This window comes from Bufo bufo, chromosome 6, assembly GCF_905171765.1.
Source record: "Bufo bufo chromosome 6, aBufBuf1.1, whole genome shotgun sequence".
Classification (NCBI taxonomy): Eukaryota; Metazoa; Chordata; class Amphibia; order Anura; family Bufonidae; genus Bufo; species Bufo bufo.
Window position 1 is genome coordinate 400,780,180 of NC_053394.1, and position 20,114 is coordinate 400,800,293.

At 44.5% G+C, this 20,114-nt stretch overlaps 2 protein-coding genes and 1 pseudogene across 4 annotated transcripts in view; 2 read left to right on the top strand and 1 right to left on the bottom strand.

Moving 5' to 3' along the window:
- Positions 1-20,114, top strand: part of LOC121004483 (gastrula zinc finger protein XlCGF57.1-like) — a 245,584-nt gene that overhangs the window by 107,714 nt on the left and 117,756 nt on the right. The window lies entirely within an intron of this gene.
- The window catches only part of LOC121004502 (oocyte zinc finger protein XlCOF8.4-like), a 56,037-nt gene that overhangs the window by 11,388 nt on the left and 24,535 nt on the right, over positions 1-20,114 (top strand). For 2 of the 3 annotated variants that reach the window (XM_040436763.1, XM_040436764.1), the window contains exon 1: positions 14,793-14,817. The exons of the other annotated variant lie outside the window; for it this stretch is intronic. The gene's annotated coding sequence lies outside the window, so the exon portion shown is untranslated. Of the gene's footprint in view, positions 1-14,792; positions 14,818-20,114 lie in introns of those variants that run through there. 3 annotated transcript variants of the gene reach the window in all.
- Positions 4,978-6,273, bottom strand: LOC121005762 (annotated as a pseudogene).

Consider the following 20,114-nt stretch of genomic DNA (forward strand, 5'->3'; position numbering starts at 1 on the left):
CGCAGCGGAAGAGGCGGTAGCAGTGAAACCGGAGGAGTCAGCAGAGGAGGAGACGGAGGATGGAGGAGGAGAAGAAGAGGCAGGCCTGCATGCAATCCTTGGCGGTAACACCAAATGCACACAGGTGCCACGGGTTACATGCTTGACAGCCGTCAGAAGGTTCACCCAGTGGGCAGTTAAAGTATGTACCTTCCCTGACCGTGTTTGCTAGACCACGTGTCTGTGGTCAGATGTATCTTTGCACCGACACTGTGTGCCAGAGATACATTCACTTGCCGCTGAACATGGCCATATAGCTCTGGGATGCCCTTCTGGGAGAAATATTTCCTTCTGGGGACCTTCCATTGTGGTGGCCAAAAATTTTATATGGCAGTAGTTGGCGGGCTAGCAGTTCCAACAAGCCACTGGTCAGCCTTTGGGCAAGAGGGTTATCCGGCATCATCATCTTTTTACGTTTGAACATTTGGGCCACAAGCCTGCCTTTTGCCAGATGAATGCGACGACGACACTGTGGAAGGTGGAGTGAAGGACAAATGAGAGGAGAAGGAGAAGAGGCAGGACGTGGTGCGCTGTGTGTGTGGCTTTGTGGGTTCTGACGGTGTTGCTCCCATTGGGCTTGGTGATAGGAGGCCAGGTGCCTTCTTAAGGCGTCACCCCTAGGTGAGTGTTGGGCTTACCACGACTTATGCATTGACAGCACAGGCTGCAGATGGCAACAATATTGTCAGCAGCTGACACGTTAAAAAAAGCCCACACTGTGGAGCCATGTGCTGGCGTCCTGGGAGCGCCAGATGTGACCGTGCATGGTGGATGGCTCGCTCCAGATACATTTGCAGTCTGCTTTTTGTCTCCTGTGCACTGTAAGTTCTGCCTGCTTCTCCTCCTCCTCCCTATCTGCTGCTCCGTCTCCCCCTCTGAACTCCCCTCTTCTTCCTCTCTTGTGGGCATCCATAGACATGTCATCATTGTCACCTTCACCACCACTGACATTAGAGATCTCGGAGTAGGCAGCAACAGCGGGGTCCACCCTCCTTGGGCTGACATGGGTACTGTCGTCAGAGTGCTGGATGGCGACCGTCGATACCTCCTCTTCCTGATCCGATCCAAGAATGGCTGCGCATCGGTAAGGTATTGGAATGGATGGTAAAATAATTTCTCTGACTCGAGCGGAGGGGATATGGGGGTGGTGGTGTCTTTGGGGGTGCACATAGCAGAGAGTGAGGAGGGTGCAGATACAGAGGATGTGGAGGGTGCAGAAGCGTAAGACTGAATGAGCCACTCAACCAAGTCTGGTGCGTCCTTTGACGTAATCGCACGTACCTTCTGCAACTTCCCACTTAGGCATCGGCCTGGTGCACCTGCCTGACCCCTACCACCCCTGCGGAATGGCCTGCCTCTTCCTCTTCCTGTCATTTTCAAAATGACCCTGTGACAAAGTCCCTATAGAAGAGCAGTATTTGTGGAAGCAGGTATATCGAAGGCCTTAATTAATATTTGGTGGAAGCCGGTATATCAATCCCCTCTATCAATATTTGGTGGAAGACGGTGTATCGCAGGCCTCAATCAATATTTGGTGTAAGCAGGTATATCAGTCCCCTCTATCAAGATTTTATGGAAACAGGTATATAGAACCCCTTAATGAGTAATTGCTGTTAAGTGGTATATCAAACCCCTTAATCAATATTTCGTGGAAGCCGGTGTGTAGCGCAAGCCTCAATCAATATGTGGTGTAAGCAAGTATATCAATCCCCTCTATCAGTATTTTGAGGAAACAGGTATATAGAACCTCTTAATGAGTATTTGCTGGAAGCTGGTATATCAAATCCCTTAATCAATATTTGGTGGAAGCCGGTATATCAATCCCCTCTATCAGCATTTTGTGGAAACAGGTATATAGAACTGGAAGCTGGTATATCAAACCCCTTAAATAAATATTTTGTGGAAGGCGGTGTATCACACCCCTTAATCAGTATTTTGTGGAAGCAGGTATAGCGCACCCCTTAATCAGTTTTTTGGGGGCAACAGGTATATCACACCAGTTGCAATTAGTTATTCCAATAGCGTTTGTCCCTCTATCTAGTTGCGGTATCTCAGCAGAACCGCACACAACTGCTACACAATACAAATACACTATAATATACTTTCTATGTTAGAAGGTATACTATAGGTATATCACACCCTTCAATAAGTTTTTTTTGGTGGGGCCACAGGTATATCACACCAGTTGCAATTAGTTATTCCAATAGCCTTTGTCCCTCTATATAGCTGCGGTATCTCAGCAGAACCGCACACAACGTTAGACAGGAGATATATTGCAGATAATGTCGCTGTTTCCAGAGGCAAAAAAATTACACTGAATGTCACTGATATTTCGGATGTGCTAACGTTATACTGGAGATGAAGCGCAGGTAATGTAACTGTCTGCAGCGGACACCGTCTACGGAAAAAGTACACTGGAAGTCACAGTTATTTTTAGGCTGCGCACACGTTAGACAGGAGATGTAGCGCAGATAATGTCGCTGTCTGCAGAGGCCAAACAATTGCAATCTATTTAGCGCAGGTTGCTCTAAAAATATATATTGCTGCCAGATACAACTATAGTCCTTAAAAGGACTTTTGGGTCTCTAACAAGTTTTTTCAATAAAATATTAGTATTTCACTCCCTACACTATCTGTCCCTTCTTCAGCACAGCTCTCCCTGACTAAGACTGAGCCGAACACGTGTCATCGGGTGCTATATAGCACCCGATGACGCATTCCGGACAGCTAATCACTATAATGCCAGTAGCCAATATGGCTACAGCATTACAGTGAATGGCAGTACTTACCAGCACGTTTATTGGCTGCATAGCAGTCAACAAACTTGCGGGAGGAGACAAGAGCATCGCGCTCGAGTTTGACCGAAAACCGCGATGTGCCGAGCAATTTGTGTTCGGCCGAGCATGCTCGCCCAACACTAGTATTTATCTGACAGGGTAGATATATTTATAGAGCTGGTTGTTAAGGGCACAGCGATACCTAATATGTGTGTGTTATTTTTTTACTTTCTATTTTTTATTATAAAATGAGATTAAATCAAATCACCCTCTTAAAAATAAACATAACCAGCATCGTGCAGAATAAAGCTTGATTTTTATAGCGCTAAACAAAAAAAAATGTTCGACCTGTGAAGGTAAGTATACTTGCCTGCTCCCTGCTTCTCAGCTCCGGCTCTGTGGTCGCCCCATACAAACTTCCTGTATTAATGGGGTCACCTGCGCCACTACAGCCAATTACTTTCCTCAGCAGTCGTCAGTCACTCAAAGGTCAGAGGTGGCAATAGGGGGGACAATATTTATGGACTATAAGGGTATGTCTACACACGGCGACTGTTCCATTAATCTGCATGGTGTTTGCTTTAATCCATGTACATCGTGCAGAACTAACCACCTCCTGAATGGATTTTCAGCTGTAAAGTTCTGTCACAAATCTGCCTTGTGTGAACATGCTTTAATGCAGCCTGTAACTCAGGAACAGGAGAAGGTTTCATTGTTATAAAGGGAAGACAAACCAAGAGCTAGAAGAAGGTCCTATGGACAGATCCATCCATCTTTTGGCTTATAGAGAGAGGTCTTATATACAGATTCTTCCATTTCCTCTGTGGAATGTACAGCTTATAGTGATCCTATGAACAATTGCTTACATCTCCTTGGTGAAGTTTTCAGCTTATAGTGGTCCTATGGACTGATCCTTCCATCTCCTCTGGGGAGTGTATAGCTTATAGTGGTCTTATAGACAGATCCTTCCATCTCCTCTCTGGAGTGTACGGCTTATAGTGGTCCTGTTGACAGATCCTTCCATCTTCTCTGTGGAGTGTATGGCTTATAGTAGTCCTATGGACTGATCCGTCCATCTTCTCTGTGGAGTGTATGGCTTATAGTAGTCCTATGGACTGATCCGTCCATCTTCTCTGTGGAGTGTATGGCTTATAGTGGTCCTATAGAAAGATCCCTCCATCTACTCTATAGAGTGGACCCATGGACAGATCCTTCCATCTCCTCTGTTGAGTGTGCAGCTTATAGTGGTTCTACCTACAGATACTTCCATCTCTCCTGTGGAGTGCATGCCTTATAGTGGTCCTATGGACTGATCCTTCCATCTCCTCTGTGGAGTGTGTGGCTTTGTTGAATCCTTGATTTAATGCCCTCTTTATCTCATCTGTGAGTTTTGGTGGATGTTCTTCACTTGTCAGAGTTGGAGTTAAGCCATATTCTTTCCATTGTGTTATAATGGATTTTATGGTGCCCCATGGGATGTTCAAAGTTTGGGCTATTTTTTTTTTATACCCCAACCCTGATTCATGCTACTCCACAACTTTGTCTTTGAACTGTTTGGGGAGCTCCTTGGTCTCCATGTTGCTTGCTTTGTAAAGTTGCAGATTTAGGGGCCTTTCAGAACGAGAGCATTCATACTCACATCCTGTGATATTTTTATGGCACAAAGGGGGCCCTTATTCAACTAATTATGTGATTTTGGAAGTTAATTGGTTGTATCAAATCTTATTTTAGCGTTTCTTAGTAAAGGCGGTGAATACACAGTATATATACTGTACACTCACAAGTAATCAGTTATTTATTTTTTAACACCTTTTTTTATTCATTCCGCCATAACAATCTGGACTATTCTTGTAAGTTTTATACTATCGCACATGCTGCAGGTTACAGCATAATACAGCACCCACAAAATCAATGAGACCAAATCTGATATACCACTGTGCGTATTTTGTACGCACGGAAATTGACCTGTGGTGTGACTTAAAAAATTCACAGCAAGTCAATTATTTGTGTGGATCCACAATTGCTGTCTTGTGGTTTCACCATGGACTATGACTGAGTTGTAAAAAGACACAAAAATTCCACACCAAAATCTACAATACATAGTGTTGAGTTATGTGCGCTTTTTTTATTGTTCTTTATGTTGATTTCTGCACCATCTTAAAAGCAAAGTGATAAGTTTCTATATGCTTTTGAATAAGACATTTATTGGTAATTACAGAAATTTCTCAATAATCATTTAGTGCTTTAAATTAATTTCCCTTGCTTGGACTTGAGAGCTTTGGCTTTTCAACTGTATGAGTTTTCTGATGGTAACCAAGATGTGTTTTCCGATTAAAACATTTCCCACATTCCGAGCATGAATATGGTCTCGCCCCTGTGTAATTCTCTGATGTCTAACAAGATCTGATTTATTATTAAAAAATTTCTCGCATTCTGAGCATAAAAATGGCTTCTCCCCTATGTGAGTTCTCTGATGTATAACAACGTCTTGCTTCTGGGTAAAATATTTACCGCATTCTGATCATGAAAATGGCTTCTCCTCTGTGTGAATTCTCTCATGTCTAACAAGATGTGATTTATAATTAAAACATTTCTCACATTCTGAGCATGAAAATGGCTTCTCCCCTGTGTGAGTTCTCTGATGTATAACAACGTCTTTCTTCTGGGTAAAATATTTCCCGCATTCTAAACATGAAAATGGCTTCTCCCCTGTGTGAATTCTCTGATGTCTAACAAGATGTGATTTATAATTAAAACATTTCTCGCATTCTGAGCATGAAAATGGCTTCTCCCCTGTGTGAGTTCTCTGATGTATAACAACGTCTTGCTTCTGGGTAAAATATTTTCCGCATTCTGAACATGAAAATGGCTTCTCCTCTGTGTGAATTCTCTGATGTCTAACAAGATGTGATTTATAATTAAAACATTTCTCGCATTCTGAGCATGAAAATGGCTTCTCCCCTGTGTGATTTCTCTGATGTATAACAACGTCTTTCTTCTGGGTAAAATATGTCCCGCATTCTAAACATGAAAATGGCTTCACCCCAGTGTGAATTCTCTGATGTCTAACAAGATCTGATTTAGCATTAAAACATTTCTCGCATTCTGAGCATGAAAATGGCTTCTCCCCTGTGTGAGTTCTCTGATGTCTAACAAAATTTGATTTACGGTGAAAACATTTCCCACATTCTGAACATGAAAATGGCTTCTCCTCTGTGTGAATTCTCTGATGTCTAATAAGATCTAATTTGTAGCTATAACATTTCTCACAGTGTGAGCATGAAAATTGCTTCTGCCCTTCGTGACATCTCTGATGTTTAACAAGGTCTGATTTCTGGATAAAACTTTTTCCACATTCTGAAAATGAAAATTGCTTTTCCCATCTTTGATGTTCACCCCTTCTGTGTTCTTTGTTTTGCTTAACAGTCTGTGATAAATCAGATCGGATCCATCGAAAAAATCAGATGATGGATCTTTGCTGTGAAAGTCTGAGGATACATCTGGGATAATGATGTGCTGTTCATATACATCTTGAGGCATAGTATGTTGTGAAGATATCCCATGTCCCTCTGAGCTCCTGGTGCAGTCATCTGCCAAGAATAAATTTGTATTATTTTTGAATGATATAACCTTAAATAATATTAATATGTTTTACCATTTCTATCTCAACATTTAAATATAAATTGCAAGGAATGTAACAAAATTAAATCCTTCACTGACTAGGACAGTTGATTGCAAAACAGATCCTAATCAAATCTAATCTCAGAGCAAGAACCATTAGATCAGAATGTTAGGTCACTAGGCTGTAGTTTTCCACTTTTCTGTTGGAGCCAGCATCTTCAAAGGTTCACTTTTCAGTGTGTCTACCATATTCCTTTCTAGTTAAATGCTCAGTTGAGAATCATAAAATGACCTGTAAGTCAGTGCTATTAGTGGGTGCCCATCTCATGTACTCCCACCAGATATAGGAACTTCTGCAAATACCAAAGGAGAGTACCACTATGGCCATGAAATTTGTGGCTTTGGAACAAATGTAAGGCTGGGTTAGCATATTTAATGTATTTTATTTTTATCCCTTAGTACCTTAGTGAGGGTGCTCAGCTGTATAATGATAGTCAGGTTCCTGCTCTAATGGTCAGGATTGTTATAACCTGGCAACCACTGCTGTTTTTTTTTTCTATTGTTTTTAAAAGCAGTTAAAAACAACCACTTTTCCCAGAACATAAGCAAGCTCTTCAGGCGAGCTGACCCTGTAAAAGATTGTAGGTGAAGGCCTGCTGGTGAGCTGACCCTGTAAAAGATTTGAGGTGCGGGCCTGCTGGTGAGCTGACCCTGTAAAACATTGTAGGTGAAGGCCTGCTGGTGAGCTGACCATCTAAAAAATTATATGCGATGGCCTGCTGGTGAGCTGACCTAGTAAAACATTGTAGGTGAAGGCCTTCTGGTGAGCTGACCCTAAAAAAAATTATATGCGAGGGCCTGCAGCTGAGCTGACCCTCTAAAAAATTATATGCGAGAACCTGCAGCTGAGCTGACCCTCTAAAAATTATATGAGGGGGCCTGCAGCTGAGCTGACCCTCTAAAAAATTATATGCGAGGGCCTGCAGGTGAGCTGACCCTGTAAAACATTATATTTGAAGCGCATATACAGTCGTGGCCAAAAGTTTTGAGAATGACACAAATATTAGTTTTCACAAAGTTTGCTGTTAAACTGCTTTTAGATCTTTGTTTCAGTTGTTTCTGTGATGTAGTAAAATATAATTACACGCACTTCATATGTTTCAAAGGCTTTTATCGACAATTACATGACATTTATGCAAAGAGTCAGTATTTGCAGTGTTGGCCCTTCTTTTTCAGGACCTCTGCAATTCGACTGGGCATGCTCTCAATCAACTTCTGGGCCAATTCCTGACTGATAGCAACCCATTCTTTCATAATCACTTCTTGGAGTTTGTCAGAATTAGTGGGTTTTTGTTTGTCCACCCGCCTCTTGAGGATTGACCACAAGTTCTCAATGGGATTAAGATCTGGGGAGTTTCCAGGCCATGGACCCAAAATGTCAACGTTTTGGTCCCCGAGCTACTTAGTTATCACTTTTGCTTTATGGCACGGTGCTCCATCGTGCTGGAAAATGCATTGTTCTTCACCAAACTGTTGTTGGATTGTTGGAAGAAGTTGCTGTTGGAGGGTGTTTTGGTACCATTCTTTATTCATGGCTGTGTTTTTTAGCAAAATTGTGAGTGAGCCCACTCCCTTGGATGAGAAGCAACCCCACACATGAATGGTCTCAGGTTGCTTTACTGTTGGCATGACACAGGACTGATGGTAGCGCTCACCTTTTCTTCTCCGGACAAGCCTTTTTCCAGATGCCCCAAACAATCGGAAAGAAGCTTCATCGGAGAATATGACTTTGCCCCAGTCCTCAGCAGTCCATTCACCAAACTTTCTGCAGAAGATCAATCTGTCCCTGATGGGTTTTTTTGGAGAGAAGTGGCTTCTTTGCTGCCCTTCTTCACACCAGGCCATCCTCCAAAAGTCTTCGCCTCACTGTGCGTGCAGATGCGCTCACACCTGCCTGCTGCCATTCCCGAGCAAGCTCTGCACTGGTGGCACTCCGATCTCGCAGCTGAATCCTCTTTAGGAGAAGATCCTGGCGTTTGCTGGACTTTCTTGAACGCCCTGAAGCCTTCTTAACAAGAATTGAACCTCTTTCCTTGAAGTTCTTGATGATCCTATAAATTGTTGATTGAAGTGCAATCTTAGTAGCCACAATATCCTTGCCTGTGAAGGCATTTTTATGCAACGCAATGATGGCTGCACGCGTTTTTTTTGCAGGTCACCATGGTTAACAATGGAAGAACAATGATTTCAAGCATCACCCTCCTTTTAACATGTCAAGTCTGCCATTTTAACCCAATCAGCCTGACATAATGATCTCCAGCCTTGTGCTCGTCAACATTCTCACCTGAGTTAACAAGACGATTACTGAAATGATCTCAGCAGGTCCTTTAATGACAGCAATGAAATGCAGTGGAAAGGTTTTTTAGGGATTAAGTTCATTTTCATGGCAAAGAAGGACTATGCAATTCATCTGATCACTCTTCATAACATTCTGTAGTATATGCAAATTGCTATTATAAAAACTTAAGCAGCAACTTTTCCAATATTTATGTAATTCTCAAAACTTTTGTCCATGACTGTATGCGAGGGCATTATATGTGGCGAATAAGCATGTTGATATGATCGAAGAGGAGGAGGGGGAAGAGAAAAGGAAGATTCAACCATATACCCTTGTTTGTGGTGGAAGGGGTGCATGGGAATACAGTGTATTCAGTAATCAGTACATTAAAAACAACACATTTAAAGGGCCTTTATGTTCAGCCGCTTTCCTCTGGTGGAGTCGAGAAGTCATGGTCAATCCAGGCCTTGTTCATTTTTATAGTAGTTGTAAGGCACTGAGGGATCATTGAGGATGCTGACACGGTCTGCTATGTACTCCTTCACCATCTTCCAAAAATTTTCTCTCCTTGTGACAGTAGGCCGCATCAGGGTGAGGGTGCTGGCGGGGTGTCATGAAACTGTCCCAGGATTTGGAGAGTGTTGCCCTGCCTCTGTTGGAATTGCTGTGTGTTCCCCTTGTCTCCCCTCCTTGGTTGGCCAAGGAACCATGGACTCTGCCGCCAGCGTTGTCAGATGGAAATTTTTGGAGCAATTTTTGAACAAGGATCTTCTGGTATTGCACCGTTTTGCTCGTCCTCTCCACCAGAGGAATGAGAGATGAGAAGTTTTCTTTGTAGCGGGGGTCCAGAAGGGTAAACAACCAGTAATCCGTGTTGCAGCGGGAAAGGCAGCCTAACATGAAGTCAGCCATGTGTGCCAGAGTACCAACAGGCAAGACTTCGCTGTCATCATCAGGAGGATCACTCTCAATCTCCTCATCCTCTTCCTCCTCTTCTGCCCACCCGCGCTGAACAGATGGAATTAAACTTCCCTGGGTACTACCCTCTGTAGCGGAGGCAACCGTCTCCTGTTCCTCCTCCTCCTCCTCTTCATCGTCCAATTCGCGCTGAGAAGAAGAACTGAGGGTGGCCTGACTATCACCCTGTGTAATGTCTTCCCCCATTTCCACCTCTTCCACATGCAAAGCGTCATCCTTAATTGTGAGCAGCTAGCGTTTGAGTAGACACAGAAGTGGGATGGTTACGCTGATAATAGCGTTATCGGCGCTCACCATCTGTGTTGATTCCTTAAAGTTTCTTAAAACCTCACAGAGGTCAGACATCCATGCCCACTCCTCGCTTGTGAATAGCGGAAGCTGACTGGAAAGATGACGACCATGTTGTAGCTGGTATTCCACTACTGCCCTCTGCTGCTTACAAAGCCTGGCCAACATATGGAACGTGGAGTTCCAGCACGTGCTCACGTCGCACAACAGCTGGTGAGCTGGTAATTTTAATCACTGCTGCAGCGTGGACAGACTGGCTGAAGCTGTCGTGACTTGCGGAAATGTGCACACACGCGGCGCGCCTTCACCAGTAGCTCATGCAAATTGGGGTAGGTTTTTAGAAACTGCTGAACTACAAGGTTGAAGACATGGGCAAGGCATGGGATGTGTCTTAGCTTGCCCAGCTCCAAAGCCGCCACCAAGTTACGCCATTATCAGACACAACCATGCCTGGTTCTAGGTTGAGTGGCGAGAACCACAGCTCAGTCGGGTCTCTTATACCCTGCCACAGCTCTGCAGCGGTGTTCTGCTTGTCCCCTAAGCATATCCTCTTCAGCACGGACTGTTGCCGCTTCCCCACTGCAGTGCTGCACTGCTTCCAGCTACCGACTGATGACTGACCGGTGCTGCACGTAGATAATTCGGAGGTGGAAGTGGAGAAGAAGTGGGGGTTGGAGCCACTAAGGTAGGTGCTGGCGGAAACCCTGATCGACGTAGGTCCCGCAATCCTTGGCGTTGTTAGCACCTGTGCTATACCAGGGTACGACTCGCTCCCGGCCTCCACAACATTCACCCACTGTGCCGTCAGGGAAATGTAGCATCCCTGGACGAATGTACTTGTCCATGTGTCCGTGGTTAAGTGGACCTTCCCAGTAACTGCGTTGGTCAGGGCACGTGTGATGGTACGGGACACATGTTGGTGTAAGGCGAGCATGGTACACCTTGGAAAATAGTGGCGTCTGGGGACTGTCGCCGACATCAGGCTGTGGAAGGCCTCAGTGTCTACTAGCCTAAATGGCAACATTTCTAGGGGCAGTAATTTGGAAAGCTGCACATTTAGTGCTATGGCCTGTGGGTGGGTGGCTGTGTATTTTCTCTTGCGTTCAAAGGCCTGGGGTAAGGACATTTGGATGCTGCGCTGGGACACGTGAGTGGATGTGGTCGCTGATGGTGCTTGCGAAGGTGCAGGGCGGGAGGCGTCTCGGCTTGCGCCTTCAACAGGAGATTTGCCAGCACATAACATAGGGGAAGAGGAGGCAGTGGTGTGACCCGCAGACACAGGTTGTGGACCCAGGCGTTAGTCCCACCTATTATGGTGCTTGGATGCCATGTGGCGGATCATGTTGGTGGTGGTGAGGTTGCTAGTGTTCACGCCCCGGATGATTTTCGTATGGCACAGGTCGCAAACTACTATTCTTTTGTCATCCGCACTTTCTTCAAAAAAAAGCTCCATACTGCAGAACATCTACCCTTTGGCAAGGGAGATTTCCACAAGGGGGTGCTCTGTGGAACAATTGCGGGCCTGTTTGGTGTGGCCCGCCTTCTCCCTTTTGCCACCCCACTGCCTCTTTCAGCCTATTGCAGTGCTGCAGATCTCTCCCCCTCTGTACTGCTCTCCTTGCTCGGCTTGTCACCTTCCCAGGTTGGGTCAGTGATCTCATCGTCCACCACCTCCTCTTCCACTTCCTCACTCTTAACATCCTCCTGATTTGTTGACCTAACCACAACCTCAGTGATTGCAAACTGTGTCTCATTCTCTTCATCAACCTCTTGAGACAGTAATTGCAATTGACTCATTGGCAACTGTGTCTAATCATCATCCACCTCATTAAACACTAATTGCCATTCACCACCGTCATGTTTTTGTGACTGTGGATACTCAAGAGGTTGGGAATCAGGGCACAAGATCTCATGTCCCTCTTCAAGCGTGCTTGGCGAGAGGGCCAAATCAAGTAATGGTGATGAAAAGAGGTCCTCGGAATATCTGAGTGTGGGATCACTTGTTTGGCCAGACTGTAAATGGTGGGAGGAAGGAGGATTAGGGTGAGGATTGTGTGGACCAGGCTTCTGGCTACTGAGACTGGACTTGGTGGAAGACAGGGTGGTGTTTAACCGACTGGAAGCATTATCTGCTGCAATCCAACCGACCACCTGCTTGCACTGGGCTGACTTCAAGAGTGGTGTCCTGCGCCGCCCTGGAAACTGGGACATAAAGCTAGGTATCGTGGATGATTGTTTTTCTTGTGCTCTGGCAGCAGGCACAGTTTATCTGCGCCCAGGGCCACGGCCTCTGCGTGCACCATCAGCATTACGGCCACTTCCCGTCCCTTACTGCTCGCCTTCTTAATTTTCAATGTGATATATTCTTGAAAGTATGTCACACGTACAGTAGCGTAGGATTTGGAAGTGTTTGTGCAAAAAAATTTACAACAGTATTTGTGATGAGGAAACGTTATACAGGACAGGTACCACAGGTAATGTCACAGTTCGCAGTGTCTACGGAAAAACTCTACTGGATGTCACTGATATTTTAGGGATGCGCACACTGTAAACAGGAGATATGGCGCAGATAATTTATCTGTCCGCAGGGGACACCGTCTACGGAAACACTGCACTGGATGTCACTGATATTTTAGGAATGCTCACACTTTAAACAGGAGATGTGGCACGGATAATTTAACTGTCCGCAGCGGACTATTACAGGGTATTTAACGCAAGATGCGCTAAAAATATATATTGCTGCTGTCACACACAATAGTCCTTAAAAGGACTTTTGGGTCTCTGAAAAGTATTTTGTATAAAAATCTTCCTATTACACTCCTTACACTGTCTGTCACTTCCTATGCACAGCTCTTCCTAACACTGAGCAATTTAGCGCAGGTTGCGCTACTGTTACAAGGGCTTTTGGGTCACTGAAATGTTTTTGTACACTTATAATATTCGATTACACTCCCTACACGCTCTGTACCTTCATATCCTCAGCTCTCCCTGACAAAATGAGCCGAACACGCGTCACGGGGTGTTATATAGCACCCGATGATGCATTCCGGCCAGCCAATCACTGTAATGCCAGTAGCCAACATAGCTACTGGCATTACAGTGAGGGAGTACTTACCTGCATGTTTATTGGTGCGGGGAGGAGACTCGAGCACATGCGGTACTCGGCCGAGCATGCTCGCTCAACACTACTAGTTACTACTAACCTGGGCGGTTATCTGTAGGAATGTCCTCTATACTCTGCTCATCACCCCTCACATATGTCTCTGTAGGATTAATATTGTTCAGATCTTCACCTGGATTCACAAGCTGTGAAACAAATATTATAAAAGTCATCAGATGGTTGGAGAAGTTGTGTGGAAGATCAGTAATTAGAATGACAACCAAAAATGACCGGACAGCAGGAGATATCTGACCCAAATATCTGCAGGTCTGTTAGTTCCTAATTCCAACCATAACCAGAAAATTGTGAGAAGATCCAGACCACATGTAATGTCTATGGTAGGCTGTAATCCTGCTATCTCCACCTTTCTCATTATACAAGGATAAAACATATAATACTGATGGATAAAACAAGATCTTCACAGCCTTCTACAGATCATAGGGGGCATTTCATGAGACCTTATCTCCATCTACCTGATCATCCTGTGGGACAATGTGATGTTCTCCTGAACCATCCTGTGGAAGAAGAGGACTGGGGCATCTCTCTGGTGTTCTTGTCTCTTCCTTAACTGTAGGAAACACGTCCAGCGACTGAATTCATTCCTTACATACAGATAATGAGAGGACATGTGTATTTAGTCATGTCTATTACCTGGTGATGTAAGAGGCCGGTGATATTCCATCATGACGTCCTTGTACAGGTCTTTGTGTCCATCTAAATACTCCCACTCCTCCGTGGAGAAATAGACGGCGACATCCTGACACCTTATAGGAACCTGACAACACAATGACACAGTCATTAACCCGATCCCTTCATAGCGTTCCTGTATAATGTCCCAGCATTCCCAGCAGTGTCACCTCTCCAGTCAGCAGCTCAATCATCTTGTTGGTGAGTTCTAGGATCTTCTCTATATTGATTTCCTCATGTATCAGGGGATGAGATGGAGGCCCTGTGATTGGGCTCAGGGTTCTTCTCTGTCCTTCAGACACGGGGTCCTGACAGCGCTCATTAGAGGTCTTCTTCACTACTGTGTAGTCCTGGTTATGGAGAGACAAAGTAATAAATATCACTCTATACATCTCCAGAGTCCCTCACCTCTCCAGTCATGTCCATCTGTTAGTAACATAGATAAGATGATGTAATGTGACATCATCTGAATCACTCACCTCTCCAGTAAGCCGGAAGAGGATCTCTAGGGTGAGATTTATTATACTCTCCACCATCTCGTCCCTGTCCATCCTTGATGGGTCAATCAGGAGAAGGATCTGATACAGAAGATCTCCACTGAGCGGATCCTATATTGTAGGAGACACAGAGACAGCTCCACTGCATACACTCTGTAACTACATCCCGATGCAACACTTCAGGTCATCCAGCACCGATCACAACCAGCACAACAAAGTCCTGAATATACTGAATAGCACCCAGTCATGTGATTCCAGACTCCTCCCATACACAGTCACATGTTCATGACATCATCACAGGTCCTTTACCTCCTCCAACAGCACAGCCTGGAGGACTCCTCCCACACATAATCACATGGTCATGACATCATGAAAGGTCCTTAATCCCACTAGTCTCCCCCATAGATGTAGTGTCCAGCGGTGCAGGTGGAGGTATGTGTACAGTCACCGCTATTGTCTGTCAGGATTACTGGGGATGGGGATCAGTAAGGCTGTGGACGCCTTTCATCATTTCTTTTGATTGAATTCTATGTATTTTTCATGGTATGATGGAATAATTCTGTGCGCTGTGGAGGATTTATTTCTACACATTATGGTTACAATTATTCAATGCAGTAAGGTAGATAATATTATATGTAACATATTAGACTTCTATCCACTGTTGTAGGATTTATCTGATACAATATGGCGGCTTTTATTTATGTTCTGTATAGTGGCTTTTATATACTGTATGCTGGCAGTTATTAATATATTACTTCTATATTGTATAGCGGCTTCTATATACTGTCTGCTGGTAATTATTCATATATTTTTTCTATACTGTATAGTGGCTTTTAGATACTGTGTACTAGCAATTATTCATGCAGTGACCAGGTTTGGGGTAGCCCCAATGCTACCGTGAGTCCTGTGGACACCGTTGCGGTGTCACCAAGTGTTGCTGCTCTCCGGAAGGGATGGTAAGGCGTGGTGCACCCAAATGGGAAATAAGTCCAGAGAGTCAGGGTCTGCAGTAACCAGTGTGCTTCTTTACTAGGGGAATTCAGGTAGAAAACAATACAGGCGAGGCGTAGGGCTGGCTTCTCCAGTCTTCTCCTTGGCAGAAGAAGGGTTAGATGCTGAGGAAAGACCTGAGCTAGCTGTCCCTCTCGCTCTCTCAGACACTGGTCAAAGGCTGGAGGCCAACGGACCGTAGCTCAGTATTCCGGGTGGCTGTCACGCTCTAGTGTGAGAGGGAAACCCCACACCGAACATAGGAGGGAAAGGGGAAAGGAAATAAGGCCTGAAAACTAGGGAAGGAAGATGGACAGGACACCTCCTAGTGAAGACCCTAATCAAAGCCCTGACTGACTACCAGTATGAACAGACCCCAGAGGTAGGCGAGTTCATACACAGGAATACATAAAGTCCTATCTAACGTAAAAGAACGATGGTACTAATGATAGGAATGAGACATCCTGTTCCTCCAAAAGGAAGGATGAACGGGAGTCTCCCCAAGCCCTAATACAAAACAACAAGGAAATCCAACACACAGAAAAGCTAAAATACAAAGAGAAAGGTAACACACAGAAAAGCCAAAATACTAAGGGAAAGGTAACACTTAACTTCCAAGAAGCTATGGCAGCACCAGGAACTCAGCCGAGATCCAAACACCAGCAATCCACAGGTCCAACCACAATAGCAACAGCTGGAGGTTAAGGGTGTGGCCAGTACCAGAAACAGCACAGACGCCTATTGATCCACAAGGTAAACATGTCAAATCAAACCACATGTTGCCAGTTGCAAAGATCTCCTGCCACTCACTGTGACAGTGGCTCCCTGGTCACAGGGCTGGTGTCCTATGGTCTGTGGCTCAGCGTCCCCATCTTAGCGTCTTCTTCTAGTCACTCATGCAGACTGGCAGAGTCTTCCCCTACAAGCGTTGATCCCTAACTGCAGAACACTAGGGGCTCTGACTGCTCTCCTTATATACAGTTTTAGCTAGACTGGAACCTTCTAGTGGGAGGGGTGGAGTGGAGAAACTCAGCACAAACCAATACAAAGTTACCACTCCTGTCTGTCATAGACTTACATTAGAGCTTCAATAAAACTAAATGGCAATGACACAGCAGTTTGTCCAGACAAAAACAAGTTTCCAGACATAACAACAGAGCTAAACCAGTCACAAGGTCAGTCTGTCTGGTTATGGTGTTAACATGTCTGGCTTGTTCCCTCCAAAACATGTTCTTCTTTAAACCCTATGGTAGCTGTGGAAAGTTACCAGCTTCTCATCCCAAAAATCTTTCAGAGTTCCTTCACACTTTCCACAGAGCCTCGCAAATACAGTGATAATGAACATGATATATCTTATAAAACAGTGCAAGTTAACCCTTTCAATTAAAAAAAGTGAGAAGTTTATAACTTTGCATAGGGAAAACAGACAAATGTCCAGACTTCAAAGTACGCATATATTTTTTTCTATGTTGTATAGTGGCTTTTATATACTGTCTGCTGGTAATTATTGATATAAAACTTCTATACTGTATAGCGGCTTTTATATACTGTATAGCGGCTTTTATATACTGTATCCTGGTAATTACTTGTTTATTCTTTATATTATGTATAGTGGCTTTTATATACTGTCTGCCGGTAATTATTCTTTATTATTTCTATACTGTATAGTGGCTTTTATATACTGTATACTGGTAATTATTTGTATACTATATAGGTCTTTTTATACTGTGTACTGTTCTCATAACCCTGGAGTTGGCTGCTCCTCTGTTGTCTTTTTTCCCTCTTGCTTATTGAAAGCGCTTTACAAACACCAGCTCACATTTCCGAATCTGCGTCCATACTGTGGAATCTTAGGTGTGAACAAGTGCCTGATGCTGATATATTTGATTGCCTATCCTACTATAGGATGTGACTGAAAGACTGTGTGCTTGTTCCCCAGGGAGAATATATATAATTCCTAGTGCTTTGATGTATAGTTGTTTGGGTCCTGTTTTATGAAGTGCTTTGCCTAATGCACTTGCAATGAGATTGGTGAGAAAATCGTGACCATGAGCTGATGAGAACCACTCACTATTGCATTCATACATTTCCTGGGCAGTGGTCTGCTTAGATAACATTGATATTGAGTCACTCTTGATATGTTTAAGGCCTCTTTCACACGGGCGTCCCGGATTTGCTTCGGATGCGTCCCGTATGCATTGCGGGAAAATTGCGTGAGTAGGCGCGCAATTGCAGTCAGTTTTGACTGCGATTACGCACCGATGTTCAGTTTTTTCCACGCGAGTGCAATGTGTTTTGTACGTGCATGAAAAAAAACTGAATTTGGTACCCAGACCCGAACCCAGACTTCTTCACTGAAGTTCGGGTTTGGGTTTGGTGCTCTATTCATTTTATTATTTTCCCTTATAACATGGTTATAAGGGAAAATAATAGCATTCTTAATACAGAATGCTTACTAAAATATAGATTGAGGGGTTAAAAAATAAAAAACTTTTTAGACATTTGGATCTCAGACTTCTTCTCACGCTTTAGGGCCCCTAAAATGCCAGGGCAGTATAAATACCCCACATGTGACCCCATTTTGGAACGAAGACCCCCCAAGGTATTCAATAAGGGGCATGGCGAGTTCATAGAAGATTTTTTTTTTTTGGCACAAGTTAGAGGAAATTGATTTTATTTATTTTTTGAGTCTCCCTTTCCGTTAACTTGGGACAAAAAGTTCAATCTTTCATGGACTCAATATGCCCCTCAGCAAATACCTTGGGGTGTCTTCTTTCCGAAATGGGGTCACATGTGGGGTATTTATACTGCCCTGGCATTTTAGGGGCCCTAAAGTGTGAGAAGTCTGAATATAAATGTCTAAAAAATTTTACGCATTTGGATTCCGTGAGGAGTATGGTGAGTTTATGTGAGATTTTATTTTTTGTCACAAGTTAGTGAGACTTTGCGGATCCGATCCATGGATCCGTGGATCCGCAAAACACATACGGACCTCTGAATGGAGCCTTACAGGGGGGTGATCAATGACAGGGGGGTGATCAGGGAGTCTATATGGGGTGATCACCCCCCTGTCATTGATCACCCCCCTGTAAGGCTCCATTCAGACGTCCGTACGTGTTTTGCGGATCCAATCCATGGATCCGTGGATCCATAAAACACATACGGATGTCTGAATGGAGCCTTACAGGGGGGTGATCAATGACAGGGGGGTGATCAGGGAGTCTATATGGGGTGATCACCCCCCTGTCATTGATCACCCCCCTGTAAGGCTCCATTCAGAGGTCCATATGTGTTTTGCGGATCCACGGATCCATGGATCGGATCCGCAAAACACATACGGACGTCTGAATTCCAATATTTATGGACCTGACTGTAGAACATGCTGTGATTTTCACACAACGCACAAGTGATGCGTGAAAACCACCGCTCATCTGAACAGCTCCATTGAAGTGAATGGGTCAGGATTCAGTGCAGGTAAACCTCACGCATTGCACCCGCACGGAATTCTCCCCCGTGTGAAAGGGGCCTAAGGGTTTATGCAGTGGCTTAAACAGGTTATCAGGGATTTTCGTATTGATGTTCTATCATATAGTGGCTGGGCTTGGTATGGCAGCCCAGGTCCATTCCGAAGATCCGTAAAAAACACATACGGACGTCTGAATGGAGCCTTACAGGGGGGTGATCAATGACAGGGGGGTGATCAGGGAGTCTATATAGGGTGATCACCCCCCTGTCATTGATCACCCCCCTGTAAGGCTCCATTCAGACGTCCGTATGTGTTTTGTGGATCCGATCCGTGGATCCGTAAAACACATACGGACGTCTCAATGGAGCCTTACAGGGGGGTGATCAATGACAGGGGGGGGGGGGTGATCAATGACAGGGGGGTGATCAGGGAGTCTATATGGGGTGATCAGGGGTTAATAAGGGGTTAATAAGTGACAGGGGGGTGTAGTGTAGTGTGGTGCTTGGTGCTACTTATTACAGAGCTGCCTGTGTCCTCTGGTGGTCGATCCAAGCAAAAGGGACCACCAGAGGACCAGGTAGCAGGTATATTAGACGCTGTTATCAAAACAGCGTCTAATATACCTGTTAGGGGTTAAAAAAATCGCATCTACAGCCTGCCAGCGAACGATCGCCGCTGGCAGGCTGTAGATCCACTCACTTACCTGCAGTTCCTGTGAACGCGCGCCTGTGTGCGCGCGTTCACAGGAAATCTCGCGTCTCGCGAGATGACGCGTATATGCGTGACTCTGCCTGAGTGAGCCGCCTCCAGAACGCGATCCTGCGTTAGGCGGTCCGGAGGCGGTTAAACAGACCCCCACTGATCAGATATTGATGATGATAAGGCATCTATATTAACACAAATTTGCATATGTTCTTCTTGATAGGCTGGTAGAAAAGAGTGAAGAAGTATTTTGCAAATTTGAAACTAGCCAAGGCATGTGACAAATATAGTAAAAAAAGATAAAGTTAGCTTGAAGGGAGCAGGGAGTCTACTGAGCATGTTGTTTCACCTCTAAATGTAGGAGAAGGTTTGCAAGAATTTCAGGCACATAAGGGGCAGGGGGTGTTGCCAGAATAAAAAATGTCTTCTTAAAAAAAATATAACAATATTTTATGTATTTTGTGATAATACTTCATTTGAAATGTCCTTTCCATTGCATAGTAATAGTGAAGTTGAAACACCTGATGGGGCAAGAAACATTGCTGACCTTTGAGTATATTCAGCATGCTTA